The sequence below is a fragment of the Thermobia domestica genome, chromosome 8 (genome assembly GCF_964235325.1).
Source record: "Thermobia domestica chromosome 8, izTheDome1.hap1.1, whole genome shotgun sequence".
Lineage (NCBI taxonomy): Eukaryota > Metazoa > Arthropoda > Insecta > Zygentoma > Lepismatidae > Thermobia > Thermobia domestica.
The window spans coordinates 287,537,329-287,545,723 of record NC_137461.1 but is presented as its reverse complement, the minus strand read 5'-3'; the positions used below and the strand labels follow the sequence as shown (position 1 = coordinate 287,545,723).

General features: G+C 36.2%; 1 protein-coding gene across 1 annotated transcript in view; it reads right to left on the bottom strand.

Moving 5' to 3' along the window:
- Positions 1-1,648: 1,648 nt before the first annotated feature.
- The window catches only part of RagA-B (Ras-related GTP binding A/B), a 54,778-nt gene continuing 48,031 nt past the window's right edge, over positions 1,649-8,395 (bottom strand). The window contains exon 9 of the mRNA XM_081769929.1: positions 1,649-8,013. The gene's annotated coding sequence lies outside the window, so the exon portion shown is untranslated. The remainder of the gene's footprint in view (positions 8,014-8,395) is intronic.

The window sequence follows — 8,395 nt, the reverse complement described above, 5'->3', positions numbered from 1 at the left end:
TAAAATGGTAGTCATTTTGTGCTGTTTCAACGCCTCACTTTTTGCTATATACCGTTTGAAAAAAAAAGTGGTAACAGGAATCAAGAACTTGTCAGCGTACACGATGGTTTTGCAGACATACTCCTTGTGAATCGTGCGTAACAGTACTTATTTACACTTAATTCTCCTGCACTACCCCTTCCCCTACTTTCCTCTAGTTTTCTCCGATTCTTGAAGTGTGCTTGTACGTCATACATCGGCTTTGGAAATGATTGGCATAAACCAGATAACAAACACAATAGAAAACATGTGTTTCAGCTGCACCAATACATGAAGCTAACACTCGGGAATAAGAAAACCCTCACACTAATTTTCCAAAATTCTTTACAGTGTTGCGAACAGGTGCCTTCAGGAAATAGCTAAATGATGCACATAATCCAAATAAAAATGGCTAAATCTTTTTAACCCCTTGTGATCCAGTGACATTTATATGCATCTCATAACATTTCCCTTTTTCAGTACAAATGTTCCACAATGCAAATGCTTTTTATCAGTAATGTGAATGCTATTCTCGCGCATGCACAATTATGCCCTATATAACGGTCTACACCACGGATGCAAATAAATAACCACTCGTCCACTCGCCCGAGGAGAAGTGGAAAATGAAATTAAATGAAATCTTTAAGTTTTACGTCCCACGATTATGCCGGTTAGGCTAAAGGAGACGGTGATGATGAGAGATGAGTGAAATGGTGGAATGAAGAAAGTGGAAGGAAACGGGAGAACCCTGAGAAAACCCACGAGCACGGTGTTTACCCACCACGAAGTCCACACGGCGCGAGCTGGGATCGAAGCAGGGACCCCAAGCACCGGAGGTAAACGCTCTACCACTGGGCCACCGCGCCCCCACCCGGGGCGAAGTGGTTCATCGGTGCGAGCGAGTTTTTAATATCATTATTATTTATTTCAAATGTAAGTAAATGATTTCTATTGTGGGATGTGGGCTAGTAAACTTTTGTTGCTTACTTGCATCCCTGGTCTAGAGTCTTTTAACTGTAAATGAAAACCTGGTTATTATAGCACACACATAGGAAAATGACACCTGGAACGTAAGGGATTAACCTTATAATTAACATAATTTTACAATGAAGCAAGCACAATATTTCAAAGTTTTTCTGTATAATTAAAACAGAATGTAATATTCTTCGTGGTATTCTCAAAATAGTTTGACCTTTAACTGACACTGATTTTCCAGTACACTTTGCTTGCGTCACTGACGAGTTGCTACAAAGCTCTTGAATTCATTTCTTAATTCACAATTTTTACCGTAATATTTGATATATACCGGCATCACTAGTAATATAGGACATCATTAGAAATACACCATCTGCGCTAAACATACACTCAAAATTTTCGTTCAATGATCAATTAATTAAACATTGAAATTAGCTGTGAGAAGGTGAAACTTTCAGAAGTCTGATTTGCTTGAGATCATACTAAGAAATAAGAATGATACATAAGACTGTTGTGGCGGCAATGTAAGTACTATTTACAAGCAGAGGGATTAGGAAAATAACAGTCATATTGCATTCTGTTTTGTTTATAATTTTATAGAAGTTTAGACTGGAAAAGGTATTAAACTATCGCTAAGTTTTATTTTAAAAAAAAAAAAGCCCAAAAATGACAACTTTTAACGTAGAATTGGTCAAAATTATAGGTAATAGCTAAACTATAATTTACTGGCTACAAATCATACGAAAATGGCTAAATTGGCAACACTGTTTACAAATTTGTTAGAAAATGAACTCCTAAGATATGTAATACAGTTATTAGAGTTAACACTATTAAATCCAGAAAAAAGTACACACAAAAATTAACTTGCGGTACGGTCCATCGACTATCTTTTAATCCCATATCTATTTACATCTTAATATACTGTATTCGCGCTTAGAATATATACACAGCGATGTAAACCAAACTTCTGATGTTGAAAACCTTCTCACTGACTTTCGAGGAGGTTTTCTTCCGGAAAATTCTGTCCAGGAAGGGGACGCAAGAGGGAGACGCACTAGGACAGTATTTGCTCAAGAACGTTCGCGCACAAGAGTGACACTAATCGGAATTTAATTTCTCTTAGCTTCTTGCAGAGGGCGTTTAGCCAGCTCTGGGAGAAACTTTCGGAATTATGCCTGAAACAAACATTGCTTTTTGAGTTTTCTAACTGCAAAATGTTTTGTGAGTCACTGAACTCTATAGCATTATTAGAGATGAACAAGTAAAAGGAAAGTCCAATGATGAGAGAGAAAAGGTGTCGCATAAAAAAAGCAACTTTTGAAATGCCAACCATTTCTATTTTAGTAAGCTGGCAACATTGAATGTTATACGATTTTCATCTGTTCTCTTTGTGGTTAATAGCCAAGGATTTTATAAAATAGAGGATCTGCCCTTACAACAAAATCTTGAAGCCATACGTCACAGTTTCGCCACCCCTACTCTGCCCATTCCGCCCAATAGGATCGCAACGTTTTGAGCCAACAATCATGGTGGAAACGAAAGTAGCCAATCAGACGATGGCGGAAACGAGAGTAGCCAATCAGACGATGGCGGAAACGAGAGTAGGCAATCAGACGTGCCGATGCTCCGTTGTTTTTTGGCTTCATTTATTTTATAGGATGAAGATACATATGGGCAGATCCTCTATTTTATAAAATCCTTGTTAATAGCAGTCACGGAACGCCGAATAAAGAACGATCGTCATCTATTTTCTGTACGGGTAGGAATGGAGCGCTTCATGACGAAACAAGAGTGTTGTCATACTGAAGACTTATTACAAATGTTGTGCAAAGAGTGTTAGCAAAACTCCGTGGAATGTTTGGTCAACGTAACGCACCGAATAAGTCGGCTGTGATGCGACTGATTGCTAAATCTAAGAGAACTGGTTTGGTTGTGAACATTAAACCTTCGGGGCGTCCTCGTGTTGGTCGGACAACACGGTCATTGTGAATGACAATGTTGCTGTAAGTTCGGTGACATCTATTCGCTGACGTTCACAATAATTGAATATTTCCAGAACCAGCATGCAACGAATTCTAAATGAAGTGTTGTTAACTTACTAAAACAGAAATGGCGGGTATTTCAAAAGTTGTGATTTTTAGTGGACACCCTTTATATATATATATCAAGCAATAGATCTAAACAAAGTGATAAACTCAATGAAAGATCATGCGAAAGCGTTGAGAAAATGTAGGAAAACAAATCAATTTGTAAATCTAAAAATTGATGCTATAACAAGAACCATGCTACTGATTCAGGTGAAATTGCTACTGAAATATATCCTCGTTAAGTTCTTCGTTATGACAATACATAGTATGGCTAATGGGATACAGCATATTATCATTAGCTCTTACACGCTTATTCTGTTTAACTAAAATACTGTCCATGTATAAGACATGTACGAGGATGAGTCAAAAAATATCCGCAATGTAGCTATAACTTTTCTTACATTATCCTCGTTTATTTTATTGTTATACTGTTGTTGTCATGCTATGGAAGTTTGATCTTAATTCCTCCATTTGTCTTTCTTTAGTTGCAGATAATCATGGCTGCTTCAGTAGAAGTTTATTAGAAAGATCTCTGGAAAAGCCTCAGCCAGAATTGGTCGACCATCTGATATGAATCTGTGACTTCCTGATGCGAAGCAAGAGCCCTAACCACTCAGTATAAACCGTTCTTGCGCTAAGGTTATTCTATATACACAGGAAAGCACAATTATCTGGATTGATTTCACAGAAAAAAATTAAATTGCTAGGGAAAATCGTGAAATCGCTGAGGCACTGTAAAGCGGTACGAGTGTAGGCGCTAGCTAGCGAGCCTGTCAAACGTCTGCCTGCCTCTATTGTTTACATTGCGTCATCATTTTACAATCGCTATCACTGGTGCCTGTTGTCTTGTGTGTGTTCGTTTCTTGTAAACTGTGACTGTCTGAAGTAAGACGTCTTCAAAAGGAAAATGTATTGTGCTGACAATGCCTGACAAAATGAAAATTATTGAACAGCTTGATAAAGGAGTAAGTGGCAAGAACTTAGTAGAGAGACTTGAAATGTAGGAACGTACATCATTTCAAACACTAAGAGAAATCACGCGTCTATCTCAGCGTGACGACGGTTGTGCAAATAGAAAAGTCATGAAAACTGTTGAAAGTAAGGATCTAGATGATGCAGTTTTTAAAGTGGTCTCTTCAACAGAGGTCGGTAGGAAAAATTATCTGGACCCATAATGTGAAAATGTTTGCTGAAAAATGAACGATTTGTCCAAGTTCAAAGCAAGTAGTGGTTGGCGAGTTAACCGTTAACATCTTCACGGGGCACGGTTGCTACCCATATCCCGTTTAAAATCTGTTCACTAGCTTCTATGCAACCTGCACAATAGCAACGAGATGTTGGTTGCCTATAATAAAGGATATGCACTATTCTTACAGCAATTATCTCGACCAACTTCGTTAATGGAGCCAATCCGTTAACATGTTCACGGGTAACCGTGGCTATCAATATCCCGTTTAAAATACATAACATTCCCTGGATTCTATACAACCTACTCAGTAGCAACGAAGTGTTTGTTGCCTATAATACAAGGATAAGTAGAATTTCTTATTGCATTTATCTTGTCCGAGTTCGTTAATGGAGTGAATCCGTTAATATTTTCACGGGTGGCTACCCATATTCCGTTTAAAACCTATAACACTACCTTCTATGCAACCTGCACAATAGCAACGAAATGTTGGTTGCATATAATAAAGGATATGAACTATTCTTACAGCAATTATCTCGACCAACTTCGTTAATGGAGCCAATACGTTAACATGTTCACGAGTGGCTATTCGTGTTCCGTTTAAAACCTATAACACACTCTAGCATCTCTTAACACAACTGAGCGTGTGGTTGTAAGCTCTGAAACATGGATTTTGAATAAAGTTGACGTGATATATTGCATTGTCATCGGTGACAAGCATGCGTATGCAATCTAAAGAACTCGCTAAATACCTGTTCTTGGCCACGAGGAGAAAACGTTTCATTTTGGACATGAATGGGGTGAATTTGGATTTAAACGGCATCGGAAGTGTCACTGTTCGTCTTAGCGACCCCGAAAATTATGGATTCGGCACTAATATCGGTCATTTCGATCATTTTTATATATACCTTCTCCTTCCCCTCCCCTAAGTTGCACCGTCAAAATGAAATTATAAAAAACAACCCAGACCCGAAGCTCTCTATGTTGAAGATTTGATCGAGATCAGTCGGGTGGTTGAAGAGGTATGAGGTTACAAACACAGTCATTTTCATTTATATATATAGGTGAACTACTGATTGCGAAACTTTAGCCAAACAGGAACGATATGTTACAAACCTATTCAAATGGTTTTCTCTATTTGGATATTCGAAAACTGTCAAAATAATGGAAAAAATTTACGAACTTTTTTTTTTTTTTTTTTTTTTTTGATTTAAAAATCTTACTCATATTTTGGAAGAAATTTTTCTAGTACTGACAGGTTGGTAGCAACAATTTATCTCCATGTCAGCGAAGTATACCAGATAGTTATGAAGTCCATATACTGATGGAAGGGGAGTGTAGTTACGGAACTAGCCAAATCTGGGGTTTCGGATAAAATTTTATTACAAAACGAAGATGAGCCATCAGTACCAGTATTATTTTTGCCGTCGAACAGATAACCTTGCAACTAAAAATATTATGGTAGAGAGTTCCGGCCAAAACTTGTACAAATATCTTTCACATGTAAAGACAACAGCGTGATTAGTACCTAAGAATGAAATTACATGACCCCACAAAACCATACCCATCCACACTTTTTGAGACCTGCAAAAATCATATATAAATTACAATCTATTTAAATGAATAATTTATTTATCATACCATATTTTGTTAAAAGATTATTACGTTTCCACAGGGCTCTCTCTGGTATAACAAAGAGCAAAGGAAGCTTAGTAAATGAAAATAATACAGTTTAAACCTCAAAGACTTACTTAAATTTACCAAAGACTTACAGTTTCTGCTATCTGTCCCGAATTTGATAACCATGTTGTTCTAAATTACTTTTGCCAATTCTAAAAGTACCAGTATAGTTCTTGAATTTCAAAAATAACCCAATAATTGATGTCCAGTTTTCATACATCTTAAGTATGTTTCTTTCTTCAAATATGGATTGTCATCAATTGTGTAAAAAACCAGATCTCAATGACTGGATAATCTTCGATATTTAAGAACGATGTTGGTAGGTTAGACTCTACAAGGTAATCGCGGGCAATATGCAGGGCCAGTCCTATGCAATTTGCCGCCCCCACCCCTCTCTCCAGAAAGAACAAATCTTAAAAGCCACGGTTTAAAGTATGCTACCCCATCATGAACAACGAAAGGGAGGGTAAAAAGAACTCGCACTCAGAAAGGCTTGAACACTACAAATACAATCTTGTTATATCTGTTTTTTTCTTTAAATAATAATCTATATCTTAGTGAAAGATAAAGTAAACACACCTGCAGAGTAAAGATGTTTATCCTTTGTATAGAATTCAATATCGAGCTTCAATATCAATATATCAGTTTGAAATTCCAGTCTAACTAGCTCATTTGTATATATTTCTTTATTTTCCTTCTAAATCTGTTTCTAAAAGAACTTGTTTCCGCCTTCAATGATAAGAAACTTGTTTGTGATAAAGATAAGATTAGTTTTCATATCAAAACTGTGATAACTAAATAAAACAATGTTCACTACTGTTCGAGAACTGAGTTGTTGTTATTTGACAACAATCAAGTAATTCATACTGGAATTTCTTTGACCATTTGCTTTAGCACTCTCTATATGACCTTAAACTAATGCGACCTAAACATGACTTATTAATGTAGTATACAAAATACAAGGTCAACTTAATAAATTTAACTATCATCATCATGAAGTCTGTTTCCAACAAGAAATATTTATTTTAAATAAGACATTTATGACAGATTTTCCCGCCTCTCGAAACTTACCGCCCCGTGCAAATGCACGTGTTGCACGTGGTAAGGCCCTGGTAATACGCTAACCTGAAAATCAGTGGCGGTAATATGGTAACAGAGCAACCCGGGACAATTAGCAATACCTTGATGTTTTCGTACGTTTAATCGGTCCGTGGGACCAAGGCTTTGTTATTTTTTTTTACCCTAATTTCATTTACATACAGTTATTATTCTTCATAATGTAATAAAGATGGGTCCCATGCATGCCAGAAACCTTAAAAGATTTTAACAGAATAGGTATTTAATCTATTCCGACCAACCATTTCCGTGTAGCCTTTCATACATATTTACATCTTGTTCGTACTTTGAAATGTTACAATTCATCTATACGATCACATACTTCTACTGAAGAATGTAAAGTAATATTGATTCTACTGTTCGGTAATTAATCTCCCATTGTATTATAACCTTCAAATAAAAATACAACTTTTAAAAAAATTAAATTAAAAAAAAAAAACGATAATTCTATTACCTCATGAGCAAGAATTTAATTGACAAGGAACTATTTCCGAAGTGACCACGCCTAAGATGATGATATAAATAGCAAAAAATCGTATTTTCTGTCAATCTACCCACACATGCACAGAACAATTTTTACACATATATATATGTATCTTATTTACATACACATACATACACACACACATGCCAGCATACTGAACATTACCCGTGGGAAGATACTCTCTTCTTATGTATATATTACACATACAAAACTTTCTTTTAGGCTTGCTTAAAAATATATGTTTATACAATGTTCTGTACATATAAACAATCTCCACTGATATACACATATTAACACAATCCATACGTATTAGGTTTCTTCTCTTATAAGCAGTCTATTTTTGCACATTTGTCGCTTCCATCCAGTTGCTCTACCAAGTTTGTCATGTTTCTGGGTCCTTGATTTTCACTTGACATCAAATTACTTTAAATCTTATCACAAAATACAACAGTATCTTTTGCGCATATCTGCAAGTAGGAGAAAAAAATATAAGCATTATAAAACATTCACAATGCACACACACAAATAATAATAATAATAATTCACTCACACTATCACTATCAACAATATATGAAAAGCCAATTCCTAAATAAAGCCCGCCCTAGACAATTTGCCGCCCCCTTTCTTTAGAAAGAACAAATCTTAAAAGCCACGACGATTTTAAGTACATTACCCCATCATGAACAACTAAGGGGGAGTGCACTCGCACTCAGAAAGGCCTAAACACAGCAACACAATCTCATTGTGTCTGTAGTGAACGATAAAACAAACAAACCTGCCACGGAAAAATGTCCGTCTTTTCTATAGAATTCAATATCGAGCTTCAATCTCAATATGACAGATTGCAAT